Source organism: Temnothorax longispinosus, chromosome 4, assembly GCF_030848805.1.
Source record: "Temnothorax longispinosus isolate EJ_2023e chromosome 4, Tlon_JGU_v1, whole genome shotgun sequence".
Lineage (NCBI taxonomy): Eukaryota > Metazoa > Arthropoda > Insecta > Hymenoptera > Formicidae > Temnothorax > Temnothorax longispinosus.
Window position 1 is genome coordinate 10,376,439 of NC_092361.1, and position 24,065 is coordinate 10,400,503.

Here is a 24,065-nt window from a genome sequence, read left to right on the forward strand (position 1 = left end):
CAAACGGAGTGAATGCGACTCACCGTTTCGTTGCCCGGCCCTTGGGTGTCGGTTCCGGCCTTCCTCTGGGTGGCTGGCCTCCTTGGTGGTGAGACTGTTCAAAGCGTGCCGAATGTCCAAAGCGTGCAAGCGGCATGCAAAGCAGAAAAGGCAGGAAATCGAATGCTCTTAGTGGGCGCAATAGTCTTCGCGGAGTCCGAAACGTGAGCCGATACGATCGTGTTCGAAACGTGTCTGGACTCTTCCGTGACTGATACGAGAGTGTGAATGCTTCTTCCGGCTCGCGCTCCCGCGACTCGCGGCGCGAGGTCCTTACGGAAACGGCCGCCGATGGGGTGGGCAGCACAAGTCGGGTGATTATTGACAGACCGATTGATCGCGATCCGCCAACGTTCCGCGCGAGTCGTTAACTCGAATATAACCTTACTGGCCGTCTTACGTAAACCGGTGGAGACAACTAATACTAACGAACATGAACTGATTACGATTAACTAACGAACAACGGGAGCACAATTAAACGCTATTTACACTATTTACAGTGAGCGCCAACCAATATGTATTGTGTACATTGAATATAAAATAAATCTTTTTATATTTAACAAAGCCTTTTATTTCTTATCAATAAAGTTTTAACGTTATATAAATAAACTCAGAATTCCATTTAAAACTTACTTGGATTTAAACATGTTTTCCATTAATAGCACCTATACAATTCGGAGTTTCACAATCGTTGAAATTTTTATCAGCTACAGATTTCCAACTCTCTTCATTGTCCATAAAAAAACTGAATCTTTTAGACAACTCCAAATAGCTTCACAAGTCTCGGATATAATTTTTGAGATTGTGTTGTGTGCAACTCTGAAGGCATATAACAGGGATTTCATACTATCCCTTGATGCTAAATAGCGCAGTGTAATCTGGAGCCGAGTGTCAGGGGAAATAGGTTCGCGAATAACATATTGTTTTATGATGACTGGTTCGACCAATGTTAATAACGCATTAAATAATTGAGGTGGCATTCTAAAATAATATTGATATTTTTTTCTGTCTTCGGCCAGCATTTCCTTCACAAGATTCTTACTTGCTCCTTGTTTTAATCTTCTCATCTCTATACTAAATATAGGTCGTAACCAATGTCTTTGTTGTTTTTCATTTTCATTTCTTTTTGCGACTATACATAATGAATATAATTTTATAATCTTACTGCGTAGTTCTTGCTTTTTAAATAAACACCAACATTGTTTTAATTTATTTAATAATACGCAAATAATAACAAACAATTTTTTAGAATTCATTTTTAGCGATTGAATGTTGTAGCAATTGGTGGCAATTTTGTTGAATATAAATGGAATTCGTTAATGTGACAGATGTATGTGTGATTCCGATTCGCATAAATTTGTTTTCTAATGTCCTATGCAGCGAAAAATGCGGAAGCGTAGTCTGTGCGTGCCAATAATATACACTGTTCCGATAGATACAATAAAAGGATCTATGGGAAACAATCTTGTGATTGGCAAGCGTCAATTGCGCTTCCGCGAGTTCCGCTCCATGGGACCTTAGAAAATATATTTCAGCGGAACGCAACTGGCAGAATGTCTGCGATTGGACAAATTTCGTTCCGCCAATTCCGCATTGCGCATACGTTCCGTGCTATAGGATCGCACCATTAAGGGTCTATGACACGGAAAGTTAGGGAGAGCAGAGCAATCTGCGAAGAAAGGAAACCGCAATCCTTTATTGGGAACTATCTCCTAAACTTCAAGTGGCTCAACGCCTTTATAACATTTTTTTGGCGATAATGTTTGGGAGTCATAGTTGCTCGTTCATAAGGGCGCAACCTGTTGTTTGCGCCTCAAGTCTGTCCCACCTCCAAGTTGGTGTCTGCTGGATGCCCGGCTTGCCGGGAGCTAATGGGGTTAAGGGGGAATACCCAATTAGAAGTCCGAAAAAAAGGCAATTTTTGTGAATTTTTTTAAGGAAACCTATATGAATTATGGTATTGGTATGTTTTCTACATGAAAGTACACACTTTTAAGAATATGTTAAATTTTTTTTAATAAAAAATATTCAATATTGGCGGAGTATTCTTGGGTTCTGTCGACTGTCGCAAAAAAAACGTCCTTCGCGGTGACCACTCCCATTTCATCTGTAATCATCAGAATCAAAAAAACCAAAAAAAATTATTAAAATTGACACTATAATTTAGTCTTTGACGTAGGGGTTTTTGAAAATATCGATTTTTGACAAAATGGCGGGCGTTTGAATTTAAGGGTTCGATTTTTAGGGAAAAATTCGGGTTTATTTTGCCGATAAAAAAAAACTAAGTCACTTAAAAAAAATCCTACGACAAAGACTAGATAATTATGTATAGAATAACCTCTATAAATTTTAAATTGATCGGTTCAGTGGTTACCGAGATATTTTGATCACCAATTTTTAACATGGTTTCGAGAAAAACGCGTTTGAAAATTGAGCAATTAATAAATCGCGAAAATTTTTCAACTTACATAGAATCATCGATTCCAGGTCCATAATATAAGTCCTCCAACTTGCTTGGAATCCCCATATCATCCCCATCTCTTTTTCGAACTTTCTAATTGGGTATTCCCCCTTAAGGCGATACGAGGGCACGCCTTGGGCTCTCGGCCGGTTTTGACCGGTGCAATCGGGTATCATTTCCGTCAGGGCAAACAAACACCTACTATTCGGTAGTAAGTCACGACTGGCGCCGGGTGATTTGCTCGGGGGCCGAGCACAATGGAAAAGCAGAGTAATCTGCGAAGAAAGGAAACCGCAACCCTTCAATGGAGACTATTTCCCGGGCTCGCTCACGAGGGATTCCGGCCTTCAGTCCACAACAAGACCGTCGGGGTGAGGTGCAGCCTTAAATGCCCGCTCGCCGTAGCAACCTCAGACAGCACATAAAGCTAAAAAATGACGAAAAGATGTCTTTTTATAATCATCTTTTCGGCTAGACGAAAAGATGTCTGAAAGATGACGAAAAGATATCTTTTTGGCTAGACGAAAAGATATCTAAAAGACATCTTTTCGACTACACAAAAAGTCGACTGTTTAAGGGCCTAAGCAGAATAGCTGTCTTGACAGTGTTTTTGCTTTATGCCTTAAGTCTTTGTCTTATGTAACGCACAATGAGTGTACAGTACAACGCACAACTGTACAGTATTGTGCGTTACATAAGACAAAGACTTAAGGCATAAAACACTGCCAAGACATCCATTCTGCTTAGAGCCTAACTGAACAAAAAGTCGTGTAAAAGATGTGTCAAATGTGCATGCGCAAGTTATGGAACAGCCACCTAACCTAAAAATAGGATCGATTTAGGCTTTGGAGCGTTGAAAAATTATGGTAGCGTTCAACACTTTCAGCAGAAAAAGCAGCTCAGTGAGCGTTTAGTGACTATTGTTCTTGATTAGTATATATTATACGTTCATCTGGATCTATCAAAGATCTCTAAAAAAAATACTCCAAATCACAGAGCGCTCACTGATCTGCTTTCTTTGTTGAACATTGAAGCCGTGCACTAAAACGGTGCGCGCGCAACTCCTAACTCAGCCCTGGGTTGTAATTACCCGACTGTCGCCCGAGGAGCTGAGGCGAGCGGAGCGACGGGCGACGCCGCAGCCGCGGCAGGTGGTCATGCGCAGCCGGCAGAGCACACCGTCGCCGGTGGTTAATCGCCAACTGGCGCATCACCCTGTGCACTTGGCGGGAGACGCGCGCCAATGGGGCTCTCCCGCCGAGATGGAGTCAATCAGGCGCGCTGCCGAGGTGTTTGACTGCGCCTACCGCATTGAGATGACCCGGGTCACCGTCACCGATACGGTGACTATCACCGCATTGCCGAGCCAGTCGTGGGAGGAGCCGGAGGACGACTTCGTCATCCCATCCAGCGGGGAAGGCGATTCGGCTGACGAGGGGGACATCCCCAACTAGTTTTTTAAGTTGCGCGAGCGCTCCGAGGACGGAGTCGAGGAGACCCTTTTATCTTTTATTTCAATAAAGTCATTGATCACACCCGTCCGGCGCTATTGTTAATGAGACATGCGACAGCGGTCGCCGAGCAGCGGCTCGAATAGTAGATAAATTTAGATTTTTGCGATCCACAGTTTTTTCTTTTAGTTTCTTTCGGCACGAAGTGCCCGGCCCGACCATGGGAACATGGAGTTGAGTTTATTTTGACAGGTGCGTGGATCGGAGTTGCACCGAGACGATGTATGGTCGAGCCACACACAATCTTCAGAGCGCGGGCGCGTAGTACAGGTAACGCGCGTGCTATGCGATTGAGAGCCGAACTGCCGACTCTCGGGATCCCCAAAAGGGGAACCCACGAAAAACCAGCACGACCCGATCGCGCAAACATGGGGTTTGCCGGACAACCGGCGAAAAACACGAACGGGGCGCTGTAGCGCCGAAAGGCAGAAACTGCCACCAGAGGGAGGCCTCACCGACCCCTGGAAACTATCGCGAACGCGAGCCGATCGCGCAAACACCTGGTTTGCCGGACAACGAGTGATATCGCAAACCGATCGTCGTAGCGTAACGGGACTGAGTCTGCGCGCTCAGGGGAATCAGATAAACCCCGGGAATCGATCGCGAGCGCGATCTGAGCGCGCGAACATAGGGTTTGCCGGACAGGGCGCGATATCGCGAACCACGCGTCGTAGCGGAACGGGACCGAATCTGCGCAATCAGGGGAAGTAGATAAACCCCAGCAGTCGATCGCGAACGCGATCTGATCACGCAAACAGAGAGTTTGCCGGACAGGCGCGAATAGCGAACCGAGCGTCGGAACAGACTAGGATCGAAACTGCGCACTCCGGGAGGACAGACAGGGCTTAGGAATCGATCGCGAGCAAAATCCGGTTATCCAGACACACAGTTCGCCGGACAATAGCGAACTACCGAACCAAGGGTAGTAGCGGAACGAGATTCAAACTGCGTCCTCGGGGATACCTAGTACACCCGAGGAACGAATCGCGGTCGAGGTCCGATCATCCTAACGGGGGGTTGTCCGGACAGTCCGGGTAACCGATGATTCTGGACGTCGGCTACGGGAAGTCAGGCCGGAATACGGTTAGTAGGGACCGAGAGAGTAGGCAGATAGGTCGCCGCCATTGGCGGACATCTAGAACGCGACCTGGACGTCTTCTCCAGGAAGTCGACCCGGAATCGGCATTAGGGACGTCAGAGAGACCCTGCGCGCGGGTCGGCGCCGTCAAAAGTCCAAGAATCAAAAAGTTGAAATACTGCTACCCGGGAGCTAATTAAGCGCGGCGTAAATAGTGTACTGGCGGCGGAAATTTCCATCGCGAACATCTGGCGCACACCTGGTGAGCCGAAACGCGTAAACATCTATTGTAACGGCGTAGAATGGAAAATTACCGCGAGGAGAAAGCGGCCGAAACCCCATGGTGGGGGTAAAACTTCGGTAGTAGGGAGCCCGAAAGAGCGACATTCCTCGAGGCAGTCTCTCGTGGGCGCTCGAACGGTAGCTATCTTCTCGCGCGTATGTCCCGGCGTATCGTATAATATCGCGAACGCGAAACGGAATACGAATTATAAGCCTACCGCAGTGTCCGAAACAAACGGGAACGCCCGCTAACAGCGTTACATGACGCCGATACAAAAGGCGTACGGGTTTTCGCGTACCTGAATCGTGAAATCGCACTTTGCGAGACGTGCGACCGCCATCTTGTGCGGCAATCAGTAATTGTGAACCACCATCATTGTGCAACAAGAGTTAACAATAAAAGCAATAATTATTTGCAAAAATATATACGAAGATATCAATCACTTACCCATAACTTACCTGAACAAGCGGCTGTTGATCCGGCCATCTTGGTGATAGCGTTGACCGAGCTTCAAGGTCATCACAGATTCTGCTTCAGAGGAGGCCATTGATGAGGAAACCGTGGCGGTAACCTGCAAAAAAGCGACATTGATTATAGTTACGCGGACAGTTCTCATACTTACCTGGTTGTCCGGCCAGCTCCTAGACGCGGTGATCCTGGACATCGGTGAGCAGCGGTGATCCATGACATCGGCGATGGTGACGAGGAATCCGTCGACGAAACCTGAAAATAAAAGAGAATTAATAGCGTTATACTTATATTAATGACTTAGCCGATCAAGCGGTTGTCCGGCCATCATGGTCCCACGGATGAGGTAGATGAATGATAGATAGTGGAGGCGACTGGCAGAGCATCCCAGAGGAAGCAGCTGTGGCGGGAATATGAAAAGTGAAAGGGTTAAGAAGATATACGTATAAACATACCTGATCAAGCAGCTGTCCGGATGACAGGCATCCCTGGCTGGCCGATTGAGGTCATACCTAACGGTATCCAGAGCACAGGCGATGCTTACTAGGCAGTTGTGGCGGGATTAAAAAATAAAATTGTTTAAACAAATTGTTCACATTTTGGTCCGTTTTCATTACGAATACCTACCTTCTCGGTACTCAAAGGTTAAACCGAGTGGCGACCGATGACTTAGAGGACAAAATAGCGTACCCCGTGGCCCGATAATGCATCGTTCGGTCACAACATAAACCTAAAATTTTTTAACGAAGCGGAGGTCGCTAATTGACGCTAAGCAAATCCCTTTGCAATCTCGCTTTTAATCGTGAAGCTATATCATGTGGAGGTGTTTATTTTATGACTAGAGCTTATTGCGTAAAATATATGTTATAACATCCCATATAGCATGGAATATGCAAGAAATGTGCTATAAACAATCTATATAAATATTTTAATATTCTACGGGTCATTCAGAATATTCTGTAGAAGTTCTATAAATATTCCATGAAATTTTGTCTATTCGGAATATGCATAAAATATTCTACAAATATTCTAATAAATATTCTTTCTGGTAGTACATTTAAAAAATGCATAGAATGTTCTATAAATATTTTGACAAATATAGAATATTTGGAATATTTACAGAACATTTTGTTAATATTCTTAAACATTTATAACATGTGCTATAAATATTCTGAGAAACTTTTCTAGAATTGCTATGAATATTTTGATAATAATCTGTGAACATTGCGATGAACATAAAATATTCAGAATATTAATAGAATATTTTTAAAATAATCTATAAACATTTTAGAAAAAATATTGAAAACATTCTAATTATTCTAGAAATATTTAAAGAATATTTTATGAATATTCTGCAAAAACGTTTTGCGCATATTCAACCCTAGAACCTCCATAATGATCGAGATAATAAGAAAATAAATATGATAAGTATCTGTCAACCACGGTTGTATAATATATACAGGTTGGATAACTCCCCGCTTTTTTAGTGGTGGGGGAAGGTCCGCTAAGCGGTCCTGTTTTCTAGTTCAGATTGCTACCGCGAGAGTTGTTACTATCGGGGAGGTAGTGGCGGCGAGCGCGCACTTGTACTGTGTGAGGGAGACAAGAGATCTTAAAGCCTCCGCACAATGAAAAATATAAGGAACATATATTAGCGATTAGGACTAAAGAATCAAGAATAAAGTTGGATGCACGATGAAAAATATAGGCAACGGAAACAGGGAATAACACAGACAAAAAGTTTTTAACCTATTGGAAGCCATGTATTAATGTTATACCAGCTTTATTCCTGATTTTTTTATTTCTAATCGCTAATATCTGTTCCTTATTCCTTATATTTTTTATTGTGCGAAGGCCTTTATGTATCCTACTAATAGTTACAGTAATCGCGAGGTTTTGAGTTCCGATTCCACTTTTTTCTTTTATTATTATTGTTATTATTATTATTAATATTATTATTATTATTATTATTATCATTATTATTATTATTATTATTATTATTATTATTATTATTATTATTATTATTATTATTATTATTATTATTATTATCATTATTATTATTATTATTATTATTATCATTATTATCATTATTATCATTATTATCATTATTATCGTTATTATCGTTATTATCGTTATTATCATTATTATCATTATTATCATTATTATCATTATTATTATTATTATCATTATTATCATTATTATTATTATTATTATTATTATTATTATTATTATTATTATTATTATTATCATTATTATTATTATTATTATTATTATTATTATTATTATTATTATTATTATTATTATTATTATTATTATTATTATTATTATTATTATTATTATTATTATTATTATTATTATTATTATTATTATCATTATTATTATTATTACAAAATGAAAATAATTATTACTTTTAGTGGCCAGATATAGGATGAAGAAGGGTTGATTTTAATAAATAAATACATAGAGAGTTATTAATTTAAAAGTAAAAAATTTTTTATCATTAATTAATGTAATTTAAAACAAATATCACTCATTTGCCAATTTTAACATCTTTTTTGTGGCCTCGAATTTTTTAGCAAAAGCAATAATGTGCAAAGTCTTTTCCAGTATACGTATCAAGTATCAACAGTTTCGACTGGATCGAAGAGCAATACCAAATACTCCTGCAAACAAAATTTTTTTTTATGAAAACAAAGCTTTTTTTATAAAAAAGCAAAAATATGTTAATTTAATTTAGAATATTTAGAAACGCGTAACATTTATTTGTATAATATTATCGTACCGATATTATCTCAGTGATATTACAACAACGATAATATTGCATTTGAAGAACAAATTATTTTAGTATATTTACCTCAGCAATAAGTTTTCTATTAACATCGTATTTCTCGTACTTGCGAATTATAAACGCATCGTCAAAATGTTTTTCACATATGAAATGAGACGCTTTCAAATTCTTGATTTCAGGTAACGCCGCTGCCCATTTCTTTCTCTCGATATCGTTCGACGGCACTTTAAACATTGATCGTTTTATTATCTTGTGCAGCACATTATATTTGGGTACAGCACAGGCTTTCCCTATTTTTATCTCTTCACCCACAAGAATTTCAGTAATTACGGTTACACATAACACAAACAGATCACGGTATCACGTTAACGCGCCAAACTTTAAAAAAGACTCCCCGATCGCAGCAAACCACACGGTTATAAAGAGAAACACAAAACAGAAACATTAGCGGACCCTTCCCCCACCACCAGAGTTATCCAACCTGTATATACAACTGTGCTGTCAACCGTAGAAATCAACATTAATAAAAATTTTTAAGAATAAATATAATTATTTCAATGGAGTATCTGCACAAGCAGGCATGTATCTATACAGGCAGAAAGTTGCCACTGGTCTCCCGTAAAATTTGATAAAAATTTAGTATCTACGTTAATCGTCGTCATTACTGTAAGCGATTTACCACAGTCTCTCCGATAACTTCGGACCTACTGCCGAACTTCCCGACAGCGCTGCCTGTCCGCGGCAGCCAAATGGGTTGATTCACGTGATGTGTTATTGTACGTTCAATCTATATAAAAGTGACTATATTGAGTATATTTCCATAAAGGGTTAAAATCGGGTCAGCGGGTCAGACAGAGTCAAATTGGGGTGAGCGCTCTTATATGGTAGAAACACCAAACTCGAATCTGAACCCTACCCAACAAAATTTTAAGAAAGGTCCAAATGAGGTTCGGTGAAAACATCGACATATAGTATAAACTACGCGATCCTTACATGAAAACCTTAAAAAATGTCCGGTAGAATGACCTCTACCTCGTTTCCTCTTTGTCTATATATTATTGGATAGAAAGAGACAGCTTGACCTCTACCAGTCGATATCTCTTTTCTTCCACCGGTGTGAGTCACCGTTCATATTTTTTTATATCTGAGCGCAGTCCATACTATATTTCAATGGGTGGAAACGACAAGAGTCGAGTTAAGGTTACTGTAGTGTTGCAAACGAGATAATCTTTGCGCTGATTTTCGTCGCCGATCTTGAAATAAAAACTAATTTCTGCACATTAATTTCTGCATGTTACTTGGTACTGTAAATTAACATTATCGTTCTCAGATTTATGATATTTTATGATGTTCTTAGTCGCATAGTCTTAATCGAGAAGCATTCACTGGCGCACAGTACAATTGCACACGTTGCAATTGTACACAGTGCTATTGGACACATAAAGTTGCGCAGCGTTCTATTGGACACGTTTAAAAACAACCTAGCTTCCGAAGCGCGGAATTAGCTCGCGGCTGGTCAGGGTTCGGAGTAGGCGCGGAGGAAGACACAAGACTCGGTTAAAATACAACAAAACGAAACAAGGTTTATTCAATTATGCGTGAATACATAGAGATGCTCGCGGGAGCGGTGGATATGTACAAGGATCGCGGTCGCTGCTACAATAGCGGCGGTATACAGTGATCGCGGAGTCGATGGATACGTGTGATAGATCGCGGACGCGGTTACAATGGCGGTGACGTACCGATATCGTGGAGTTTGCGGACGCCGGTAAAGCGACGATACATAGAGACCGCGGAGTTTCGCGGATCGGCGGGCGCGCGGGCTCGCGGAAGTACGGGGTATGATTTCGGCGCGGGTGCCGCGGTATCGCAGGCTTGGATAGCGGCGGCAGTGAGCGCGTACGGCGCTGGATCGTGATCGGGCGCGATATCGAGCGGCTAAGACCCTTAGCGGAGACAGAGAAGTACTCTCTATCTCCTGGCGCATCGATTCGTGTAGGCGGGAGGCGGCACCGGGTGGCCAAGACCCTTGGCGAGTAAGAGAAGGACTCTCTTACCCTGGTTCACTCCGGTGTCACAGGTGTTCGTATGGAAGTTCGAGTCAACCGCTTAGATGCTTCACTCGGCAGAGGCAGAGAACACTCTCTACCTCCTGGTTGTTCGACTGTGGGATTTCGGGATCCGTAAGCAGCGGAGAATCGGTCGGATCGGTTGCTGGCTCACGGCGGAATCTAATATTAAGCAACGTTGCTCGGTTTATATACGCCCGCGATGGTGTGTCGGCGTGGCGGGGGTATACGCGACGGCGACCGCGCGCGCCGGGATGGAGCGGCGGAGCGTTCGGGAAGTGCGGCGTCCCGACGCCGCGATCGCGTTCGGTGGCTCTCGGCCGTTTTCGGCACCGCTCGGCGCTCCGAGTTGGTTGCCGCGCTAAGTCCGTTCGCGGACTGCTACGCGAGATGATTAGTTTAAAAAAGGGCACAACGTGCCTTGTCTCGCCCGGCGGGTGTTCGGCCGGGCGGCATCCGGCTGATGCTCGCCGGGAATGATGCGTTTCGGGGCGCATCGTTACATGTTTCAATTGCGCGTAGTTCGTTTGGACACATTTCATTTGCGCACAGTTCAATTGGACACCGTTGCTCTTAGACACAACACATATTATTAACTTATTTAAATAAATAGACGGTATGTTGCATCGGACATAGTTTTTTTTGCACACAGTTTATTTGCACACAGTTCGTTTCCACACAGTTCGATCAAACGCATTTAAAAATTACCACACACACACACACACACACACACACCACACACACACACAACACACGCGCGCGCGCGCGCGCGCGCGCGCGGAGGGGTGCAAGGAGAGCCTTCGGCCCCCTTCACGCACCCACCTCCGCCAGTAGGCAGGGTGGACTTCTTTTACAACTTAGCATGTACGCTTGACCGAATTGTGTGCAAACAAACTGTGCAAATGTACTGTGCGCAAAAAAACTGTGCGCAATTGAACTGTGCGCAAAAGAAACTATGTCCAAGCAACATACGTCTATTTATTTAAATAAGTTAATAATATGTGTTGTGTGTCTAAGAGCAACGGTGTCCAATTGAACTGTGCGCAAATGAAATGTGTCTAAACAAACTGAGCGCAATTGAAACGTGTCCAATCGAACGCTGCGCAACTTCATGTGTCCAATAGCACTGTATGCAATTGCAACGTGGACAATTGTACTGTGTTCAACTGAACTTCTCCCATCTTAATCAAGCTACTACTGTTGTATACAGCTGACATTTTGCACAGTTGGTTACGTTCAACCTTGTCGCAACCCTGGTGTAACTCTGATTCGGTAGAAACAGATAAACCAACCTGATCTCTAATCCGACTTTGACTCGACTCTGACCCTCGGTGGAATACTCATTGAAATAAAATGTTTTTTTCATGCAATAAAATATTTTTTGAAATTATAACTTTAAGTTTTATTAACATAAACTTTTCATTTATAAACAAAAATATAAAATATAAAATAAGGGCGGCGGTGTGGTCTAGTGGTAGAGCGCCAGATTCGTAATCTGAGGAACCAGGTTCGAGTCCACTAGAGCTATGATTACATGAATCATGGAAAAGTTTTTTTCCGAAAAAAAACCGCGCCCCTCCGTGCAAGAGCGGAGAAAACTGGGCTCCGTCTTTGGAAGAGACGTTAAACCGTTGGTCCTAAGGAGGAAACAGTAAGGTAGTAGATGAATTGGAGGTTAGGGTTGGGTACGTCCCTTCAAAACGCCCTTTAAGGCCCCTTGGAGAATATAAGTAAAATTCTTTATCCTTATAAAATATAAAATATAAAATAGAAAATATAAAATATAAAATATAAATATAAAATATAAAAATATAAAATATAAAATATAAAATATAAATAAATATAAAATATAAAATATAAAATATAAAATATAAAATATAAAATATAAAATATAAATATAAAATATAAAATATAAAATATAAATATAAAATATAAAATATAAAATATAAATATAAATATCAAGAACGAAAACATGTTCACACACAATATTATTTAAAAGACGACTAAAAGATGTTTAATATCTGATCGTCTTTTAGTCATCTTATAAGTTTTGGCTATAAGACGACATTTAGTGGGACATAAGTAATTTTTAGTCATTTTTCAGTCGATTTTAAGCTCTAACAAAAAGACATCTAAGCCGAAAATTTGTCATCTTTTAGTCATCTTTTATACATCTTTGTGCTGTCTGGGTTACTACTTAGAAAACACCCTGTATAATTATAAAAACTGATTTTTTAATTCGGCATTCTTTTATACGTTTGGTCTATGGTTCAAAATCAGTCACACCACTGCTTGACAATTCTAGCAACAAATAATCTTTTTCAGTTTTTTCTTGTATTAATTATCGTCTATTATGCTTCGAAGAAATATCACGGTTACTTCCTTTTCCATGATATTGCAAAAATGATTTGTTATTATTATGTACACTGAAAAAAAAATTGGGTAACGAGAACTAAGTGTCAGGGTTGCGAGAATTCGGTTGCACAAACTGGTATCGAGTCAAATTGATTAAAAGTCGAATTAGTTTAACAACGTGACGTAGTTATTTGTACTGTAAAATCTAGTCAACAGTAAAAGGTTAACGGAACTCAAACATAGTTATTTGTACAATGTACATGTTCCTTGAACTACCAGAATTCTAGTAATTTTACTACTGCGTGGAGGGTCAAATCAAATTGATAATAAGTACTGGACTCATTATTTGGATAATTAGACACCGTTTGCAAATAGATTCAACTAATTTTAGTTATAGCAACTTCTTGAAGTCTGTTGATGGGATAATATATACAGTTGTATTTACATTTCATTCTACATTCTATTGTATTAATATTCATTATATATCAAAATTTTTGTTACATTGTTTTTATATTTACCAGTTAATATATATCATTACAAGATTTTTGGACACTATAAAGATGTGTTATATACGATTATAAGCAAGAAAAAAGTGTTAGAGTCAAAGGATCTCCACTAGGCCGTTCGATCACCAATGTCAAGCAACGTGGGACGCGATTACTACTAGGATGGGTGACCGGTTACCGGCTGAGAGAAGCGAATTTGTTCAGGCGGGCGTGCGGCTGTATAACCTACCTATTATTACTTTGTGTACGAGAGATAGTAACGATTATCCATTTATGTACACACACGGCATAGATGTTATTGCTTCCTCATAGAGGAAGCTTTGTGATAGTAAAAAAAATTTTTTTCGAGATTTTAAAAGAAATAGATTTAGAATGTTCTAAAATGTCAAGAATCATATTAGTAGAAAATGTCCGGAAGTATGTATGTGTGTGCGTGTGTGCGTACGTGCGTGCGTGCGTGCGTGCGTGCGTGCGTGCGTGCTTGCGTGTGTGTGTGTGTGTGTGTGTGTGTGTGTGTGTGTGTGTGTGTACGGATTTTTTTGTACACCTATCTATTTCTACAATTTTTAGATACCGGGTTGAAGTTTTGCACACAAATAGAGTATCATAGAAAGTATGTTCTCCTCCAATTTTATTAAAATCCGTCGACCGGTATGAATTTTAAGGGGATTTTCATTTTTCAGAAAGCGTGTTTTACGCTATAGCTTTCTCAATATTTGAGATATCGATCTATTTCTAATTCTATTATATTTTTCAGTTTTTTCTATCCCTATTTCATATATATATTTTAAAATTTAATTAATTAGTTCTTGAGTTATAGAAATTTCAGTAAACTTGGCATTTTTTTTAACAGAAATTGGTAACTCCTTTATTATTAACAATTTTTATTAATTTTATTATATTTTTCAGTCTTTTTTTACCCCTATTTCATATATAATTCGTTAAGATTAGTTCTAGATTTGGTTGATTAGACCAATTTCTGTTAAAAAAAAAACAGCCAAGTTTAATAACTCAAGAACTGATTAATTAAATTTTAAAGAATTATATATGAAATAGGGGTAGAAAAAATTGAAGAATATAATAGAATTAATAAAAATTGCTAATAATAAAAAGGTTGCCGATTTACTGTTTAAAAAAATTTACGTGATTGCTCTAATTTCCGCAAATTTTGAGATATCAAGCCAAATACAACACCAATCTATCTTTAATGATACTCTATTTATAAAAAAAAAGTGTGCAAGTAGAAACTTGCACATTGATTCTTCATAATTTTTAAGTGTGCAAGTAGAAACTTGCACATTGCTTCCTCATAGTTTTTTAAATGTGCAAGTAGAAACTTGTACATTGCTTGCTCATAGTTTTTAAGTGTGCAAGTGGAAACTTGTACATACATTGTTTTCTCATAGTTTTTTAAGTGTGCAAGTGGAAACTTGTACATTGCTTTCTCATAGTTTTTAAGTGTGCAAGTAGAAACCTGTACATTGCTTCCTCTATGAGGAAGCCAAATTAATAAATATCTACTAATAATTATGCATTATAAGAATAGGCTTCCTCATAGAGGAAGCAATGTACAGGTTTCTACTTGCACACTTAAAAACTATAAGAAAGCAATGTGCAAGTTTCAACTTGCTCACTTAAACAAGTTTCTACTTGCACACTTAAAAACTATGAGAAAGCAATGTACACAAGTTTCTACTTGCATACTTAAAAACTATAAGAAAGCAATGTACAAGTTTTTATAATACTATCTGATAAATGACAACATGCCTATCTGTGGCCAAAGTGTTCGAACGTTTCAATTCCTTCAATCAATGTTTAATCCTAATTCGCGTAACCTGCAGGAAAGATTGAAGGACATATATATTATTTCATGCGACACTATAGTATATACTTTACTAATTCAACTCGAGAAAAAAGTAAAATATACTCTGTATTTGATATATTGTACAACTTTTCTGGGTTGTAGTTACTTTACGAAATAATTAAATCACCTTTATGATTATTTGATTAAACCTAACTTTTATTTGCTTTCATACTAAAAACAAGTTGAAGGAACACGAAAATTTGGTATAAATAACAGAATACTTAGTCCGCCATACATAACCCTGAAATTGAGTTTCAGTTAACTCGATTCTACTTGGTGTTACTAATCTTTTTTTCAGTGTACCTAATCTATAAAAATAACACAATCAAATATGCATTAATTGTACAGCAATTACATACAATTGTATAGAAATTTAAATCTATTACAAAATGAGAACTTACCTTTCAATCACTATTTAATTTAAATTATTTTTTACTATATAATTTAAACGTGTTTATTGTCCTACACTCAGATAAGGTAGCACGACTAAATATTTCCGACAAAATATCTTCGACAAAATAACTCGGGAAAAATATCTCACGTCGAAATATTTCTCCGACACAATATTTTCGACAAAATATCTCACAAAATATAAAATATTGGGCTATCCACACATTTTTACGAGATGCCACATGGGTTTACAACTTTCCACGCGTGGAAAACTTACGCATGTACTTTTAGTTAGCTTTATAAAACCTAATTTTTTGTTTTGCGGAAAAAATGCTACCTCAAAGTAAGAATTATGAACATATATATTATAATTCCCTGCATTAATATTCTTACCATTGATTGTACAGGGATATTGTTTTCACGCTCGGTTTGACGTAGTCTTGTAGTGAATTGTATTCCACCGTGTATCGGCGTCGCGCTGCGAAGTGTTGTGATGTGTTCGGGCTGTTTATTAGTAAGCATTCGATCGTGTGTCAGAGCAGTTCGGCTGTAATTATGCCTCTGAAATTTGTAACAAGTTAAAAGGGAAGTTCTCTTCTCGTACACAATGGTTTTGTGTATTCCATCGTTCGTGAAACTACATCGAAAGTTTCGTGGCGTTGCGTAGAATATAAAAACTGTAATTGCCGTGGGCGAATTTATACGAGCTCAAAGACACGGTCCGGTACGTGACATTTTATTGTGTGTTTTGTGCTGTTTGTAGTGGTATTATGATTGCAAAAGCTATAAAGCTTTTGATATATTATAGGAAAATATTAGATGAAACGGAGCATAATCATGCCGCTGAGACGGCAAAAGTAGAAGCGCGAAAAACTATCGAAAAATGAAGAAACGAGCTATACAGTCGGATGAGAGCACGAATGCCGTCGTTGCTGCTGTTACTTCGAATGTGTCTGTCGGTGCGGCTGCCGAACTCCCGTCTACTTCTGCCCTTGCTCGGACGGTACAGCGATCTCGAGCAAAAATTAGTCCTCAGTTGCCAAATCCCGATTCACGCGAGAGCCTGATATTACCAGATATTTTTACGCAAACTTTGAAGGGTGACAAATTCTTACTGCACGATAACGGTGGCAAAGATCGATGCCTAATTTTTAGTACTGCGGAAAACTTGAAGATTCTGGCTCGTTGTAGGTTGTGGTTGGGTGATGGAACCTTTAAAAGCGTTCCTACTGTATTTGCGCAATTGTACACCATTCATGGCTTTCTGTCCGGCAAAATTTATCCGCGTGTGTACGTCCTGGCTCCTAATAAGCATGAGAGCACGTATGCTACAGTAATATCGTTTTTGAAAAACGTTGAATCCCGCTTGAAGCCAACCCAGCTCATGATCGATTTCGAATTGAGCTTCGCATCGGCTTTTGCTAAATGCTTCCCGGACGCTGAGATAAGTGGTTGTCATTTTCATTTCGGGCAATGTATCTGGAGAAAAGTACAATCGGTTGGGTTGCAGGTGCGTTACGGGCAAGACAGCAATTTCGCCTTGAGTATCAAAATGTTGGTCGCGTTGGCTTTCGTGCCGGTAGACGATGTTATTAATGCTTTTGAGACTCTCACGCAATCAGAGTATTTTTCTGAGGATAATGAGTCTGTTGAAAGCGTCCTTGGGTATTTCAAGACCACTTGGATTGGGTCGTTGGATCGTCGTAAAAGGTGCCGTTCCCCTTGCTTTCCTATCTATATGTGGAATTGTTACGATGCGGTTGTAAATGATTTACCTAAAACGAATAATGCGGTAGAGGGCTGGCATCGAGCCTTTAACGAACGTGTGCGTATTAGTCATGCATCGATCAGCAAGTTTATTAATGTATTGAAAAGCGAGCAAAGTACTACCGAGTTGTTAATCGCGCAAAGTCGCGCCGGTCGTAACGTACAAAATAAGAAGCGAAAAAAATAAGCTGACTATGATGAGCGCTTAAAAAATGTTGTGCTTGGTTATATTGGTGCCAACATTTTGGAATATCTGTGTGGAGTTGCCAACAATATTACTTTGTAATTTTGATGACGGTATTCGTGTGAGCCAATGGAGTCGTTGTTATATCGATTGCTTGTATTTATGTTGTAATAAACGCCAATTTTGCAATAAACGCCATATGTTCAGCGGTATTGTTGATATTTGTGAAAATATATGTCGGCGAGATATTTAGTCGCGAGATACTTTGTCGGTGAGACATTTTGTCCGAGATATTTTGTCGGATATATTTTGACCGAGTTCACGTGTTACGCAGCCCTCAGATAATACTGCGATTATGTGACCAAAAAACTGTCCATTTAATGATTTTTTGAGTTTAATAACGCTACTATACGGTACGCCATCTTATTACATTTTGTTAAATATGTATCAACTACGTGTTTGATACATTCATACATTATATAATATGTGCGGTATACTTGTTATGTATTACATACATATTTCGTATTGAATATTTTGTACTAAATTTTGTATTGAATATTTCGTACCTATTGCATTAATTACGTATATTTAACACATTATATTTGATATGAAATAAAATGCCATAAAAATGCAATATAGTTACGTATTTAATATATATTTGCAATGAAAGGTGTTGTACGGGAAAAAGCCTTAGTGGTCAAATTTTTTAAAATATTGACTCGTGTGCATAGATGCAAGCTATACAATATATAAATAGCATCTATGCACACAAGTTAATATTTTAAAAAATTTGACTTACACCACTAAGACTTTTTATCCCTCCAATGTATGGACATGATTTACACAGTACATTTTAAACGTGTATTTGCAATATTACAGATACGTATCAAATACATAATTTGCGTATTCAAAACGTATCGAATAGATATTGTCATATATTGTCATATACGTATCTGATATGTAACGTATACTACGTTTACGCGAGCGTTACTTTTGTAGTAACTTACGGTAATTCCTTCGCGTAAACGGGATTTTGTAGTAACTTACGATAATTTACTCCGCGTAAACGAGTAAATTATCGTAAATTACTACAGAAGTAACGCTCGCGTAAACGTAGTAGTAATTACATATCTAAACGTGGACATTTATCGGTATTAAACATGTATCTAGTACATGATTCATACATATTGCTACGTATCTACTATATAGCAACATTTCAAATTTTATGTATCTGCTATTTATTTGAAATATAAAATTGATAATTTCGCTGTGTGGGAATTTATCAACTTTAATATCAGATTAGTTTTCAGCGACCTAAAAAACCTTTAAATTTAAATAACATAATTTAAAAATATTTTACAGATACTTAAAAGGATTCTAAACCAAAGGCCAAACTCCGACGGGAAAGCGCCCTCATCTAAACAGATTTCAAAATGTCGATAATTTCGATTGTTTTCTATGTTACCGGGTGACCTCCTAGACGGAGAGCTGACGACACTTTTGGCCAAGTGATTTTATAAATCACGATTTTCCGTTATAACCTGTGTGGACGACTCTCCTTCGATAATCCGAACACCTGGCTGGCCGTACTTAGGGGGTTTAGAAGTACGCAGGTGAGAAAAAAAACGGATTTTCAAGTCATAGTATAAGTCTTAATTTTTATCGGATATTGATAATTGATCACTCAAGAACATGCAAATAAATTGCCAGTTCGATTGCTCGGGGGGAATTAGTCGCCAGGCTTAATTAAAAATAATTAAAAATAATTATTTTCAAGTCATACTATAAAAGCTGGGTCTTTTTTACTAACAAGTATAGTGCTAACACATACCACCCAAAAAAAGCCAAGTGAAAATTTTGGTGGCAACATCTCTAAAAAAATTATTGAAAATGCACAAAGCCGGCGGAGGAGTCTGACGGTTATATCCGGCTATCTTCACAAAAAACGCAACGCTGCGCCAGCAAAGCCATTTTTTTTTATTTTTACATACTATTTATTATTTATCAATTTTTTCATAAATTGATACGATAATGATAGTTAAAATACACGTTTTTAAAAACTCATGGACGCTAAAAACAATTGAGGCCATCATCAGACCTCTCCGCCGCGCGCCGGCTTTGTGCATTTTCAATAATTTTTTTAGAGATGTTGCCACCAAAATGTGTTAGCACTATACTTGTTAGTAAAAAAACCCCAGCTTTTATAGTATGACTTGAAAATAATTATTTTTAATTATTTTTAATTAAGCCTGGCGACTAATTCCCCCCGAGCAATCGAACTGGCAATTTATTTGCATGTTCCTGAGTGATCAATTATCAATATCCGATAAAAATTAAGACTTATACTATGACTTGAAAATCCGTTTTTTTTCTCACCTGCGTACTTCTAAACCCCCTAAGTACGGCCAGCCAGGTGTTCGGATTATCGAAGGAGAGTCGTTTACGCAGGTTATAACGGAAAATCGTGATTTATAAAATCACTTGGCCAAAAGTGTCGTCAGCTCTTGGACTATCCATTTAGACACGTAACGATTGGACATCGCTCGATTAGACACAGACATTAGATGATATTGGACATGTTTTATTGAACACATAACGATTGGACACCGAACAATTGGACACCACACGATTGGACACAGTACGATTCGACACCCCACGATTGGACACAGTACGATTCGACACCGCACGATTTGACACAGCTTTAACATTGTACGGTTCGCGTGATATATGTGTATAGACAGTACACACGTAGGCGGGGGAGGGGCTACGCCCTTCCACCGCAAGCAGTGGTGGGTGGGGGTGGACCTCGGTTCGCGTGATAAGTTGAAAACCCATGTGGAACCGATCGTGCGGTGTCCAGTCGTTACGTGTCTAATAAAACGTGTCCAATATTACGTGTCTAATCAAGCGGTGTCCAATTATTACGTGTTCGAACGAAATACGCCCATTACCGGTCTATATCTGTCCTTGTATAGACAAGGATGTAGACAAGAATAGACAAGGTTATGGTACCTACATTGCACGATAATAGCTTTAATGTACATAACCTTCTTGTTAGAGGTCTAAGCCTAATTCTGAGAACGGTATGGTATTTCTTGATGTAATCCATCTTCCATGAAGGTCTCATTTTGTAACAACAAATTGTAGAGTTTTTATGCAAAGCAAATGTTGTCACGAATTGACTTATATTATCTGGATTTCTGAAATTATTTTCGTTCTCGGTATCGTCCCAGATAGCACAAGACGTCCTCAGGATCGTCCTAAATATGTCCAGGATATCCTGGGATATTTTCAAGACATTTAGTTGTTTTCCAGATAGCCAATAACATCCTCGGAAAATCCGAAGGACATCCAGGACATATATTGTCGTAAATATTTTATATAAATATTTTATTTTATTTTATTAATTGTAAAATAGTTAAAGTAATTTCAGTATGTTAAGTACCGTAATAAATTATAATTTTTTCATAAATGTTCACTAGACTTAAATAATCCTAAAATCCATAAAAAATCCTAAAATCATCTTACGCATGTCCAGGATATCTTGAGGAGTATCGCAGGATATCCTGAGTATATCCTATAAAACTCCTCAGGACATCCTGGACATATTTTGGATAATTTTAGGATATCTTTTACGTATTTGGAATGAGTGAAAATAGCAATAACTGATTGTAGAGGAACAAAAATATCTGTTAAATTTTGAACTGTTTGCAAAAAAAGGGTGAAAATTATATAATATTATATATATTATGTTCTTCTTTATCACTCAGACAATATTTTCTTAAATATTTGAAACATATTTTTTAAATATTAATTTAAATCTACATATTTATTGTTTTATAATCTCGTTCCAAAATATTTAAAAATATTTTAAATTTATTATTGGTTCTATAATCTTTTTTCAAATATTCTTAAAATATTATGAAATATTCTTAATTAAGAAAGATGCATGGTAACGCATTTTTCCTAGATGTCCTTCGGATTTCCATTGTGCTAGTTTGGGACGACGCCACTAGGCGGCGCATAATGGTAAGACTAACTCGTAAGAAGACTTCAGTTAAGGGCTAATATAAGTAGGTCTCCGGCAAAGCAAAATCATGACATTCGCAAGATGTGTATATTTTTCGCCAGTATATAGATTTTTCAATGTTCATATCGAAAAGACGTTATATATTGCCAGTCACGGTCGATTTAAATTACTTTATATGTTATTCTATATACTGGGGCGAAAGAAATTTATTATTCTGTTTATTATACACCGTCGACCTAAGAATCGGTGCTCCATCTTATAGTTGTTATTGCGATAAATATTACCACAACCCCAGTGGTTGAATTGGCACGACACCCGCACGGTATACGGGAGGTTCCAGGTTCAAACCCTGGCTGGGGTAATATTTTTCGCAGTAAAAATTAAACTATTTAATTTAGAAATTACATCAACTGACCAAAACCTATGGTCGAAATTAATAATGTCTCGATGATTGATCCGAAAAAGTGCTGTGTGAATCCGACAAACCAAGTTGGCTCACAGTTTTTCAATGTTTATATCGAAAAGACGTTATATATTGCCAGTCACGGTCGATTTAAATTACTTTAATTATAATACTTTAACTTTGGAGAAGGATTTTTAAATCCATAAAGCCAATAAAAAGATATGCGCATTTTTAAAATGTCGGTAACACGCTTTAGGATCTTCTTAATGGTCGCAACTTTGACGCAATAAACTCTACGTTAATTATCAATATTTTTTTAACCATCATTGACACAACATATTTCTTTAAGGGATGACGCGTGGCTCAGTGCCTACGCGAGTGATTAGTAACACCAAGGTCCGTGGTTCGAATCCGACCCGGCCTTCGCCCCATATATACTTCGTTAAGAAGTTTTTTCCCGATTAAAATCCCTATATATGGATTAATGATCTGCACGATTGAAAATCGGAAAGGATTTACAATCTGCAATGGCGATTCACAAAGGATCAGAAAAATGAGACATTTTTTGAGTTAAGTGCCATATAACTTTAAAAGAACCCTAGTGGTCCAATGGTTGACGGCACGTTAAATATCCCAAAGTTTTTTTTACAAATTTCTTTAAGGATTAAAAGTCCTAACAACATACTTAATTTTGATTGCAATGTTTTCCAACACATCACACATCGCAGTTATAAATATGCCAAAATACATTAAAATAGTCTATTTTTACAACTTTATAACTGTAAATTTCTCAAAATTGTGACGTGATCTTAAAACATATATACTTAGAAGGGGAATCGCTTATGCCGTCTGTAGGTCGAAAAGTGTCTCCAACATCTGTGCGAGAGAAAAAGGTATAGGGCAAAGTCGTCACTATTTTTTCGGTGTCGATTTTTAACAACAAAACAAATAATATCAGTAAAATGTGGTATACCGTTGTAAAGAGTAAACCCTTGGCTACAAAATTTATACGGACATTTTTAGTCTACGTCGCTTTGTTCAACTGGTATAGAGTGAAAACGACAAAGGTGCGAAAATTGAAATGTCAAAATTGCTGGGGCGGAGTCGTCACTCCATTCTCGGACTGAATTTTAAATGAAAATTCATAATTCCGATCATGAAAAATAATAGGATACATTTTATTCATTATTTTTTAATAGAAAAATGGTAACATTAATTAAAAACACGATGGCGGAAAATAATTACAAGAAAAGCGCACACACTTATGTGGCCTACGCTCGCACGTTTCTCGTCAGCTTTATTCTCTCATCTTTGAGCACACGCAGCACATATTATCTAAGTCCTCGCCGGAATCTGACCACTGCTGCTTCGATTTTGATTTTCGCCGGAGCCTCCATGATATGGCTTGGTGACGACTTCGCCCCAGACACAAGTTTCAAGTTTGGTCGCTCATAAAATATTAGAAATCAATGAAAATAAAAAAACTTAACTGGATTCGTGTTTAGCATGCATTACTCTTTAGAATCACTTTGAAATTCGGAGACACAATAATATTTACGACGCGCAAAAAATTTTACTTTCGACCTCCGAAAACACGTTTACTTCGATAAGAATCACAACATGGCACATAACTTCACTAAACTCCGTTTGTCACGTGGGCACCATAACCCGCGTTTATAGTATTAATGACGAGTTCACACAACATACAGATTTCGAGATAATTGCAATGACAACTTCGCCCCGGTCTCCCCTACTGTCATGCGCATGCGTCGAGATTCTTTCTCTCTCTCTCTCTCTCTCTCTCTCTCTCTCTCTCTCTATATATATATATATATATATATATATATATATATATATATATATATATAT

At 38.3% G+C, this 24,065-nt stretch overlaps 1 protein-coding gene across 1 annotated transcript in view; it reads right to left on the reverse strand.

Annotated features, from left to right (window-relative positions):
- LOC139812081 (cilia- and flagella-associated protein 58) overlaps positions 1-24,065 on the reverse strand; it is a 346,663-nt gene that overhangs the window by 319,000 nt on the left and 3,598 nt on the right. The window lies entirely within an intron of this gene.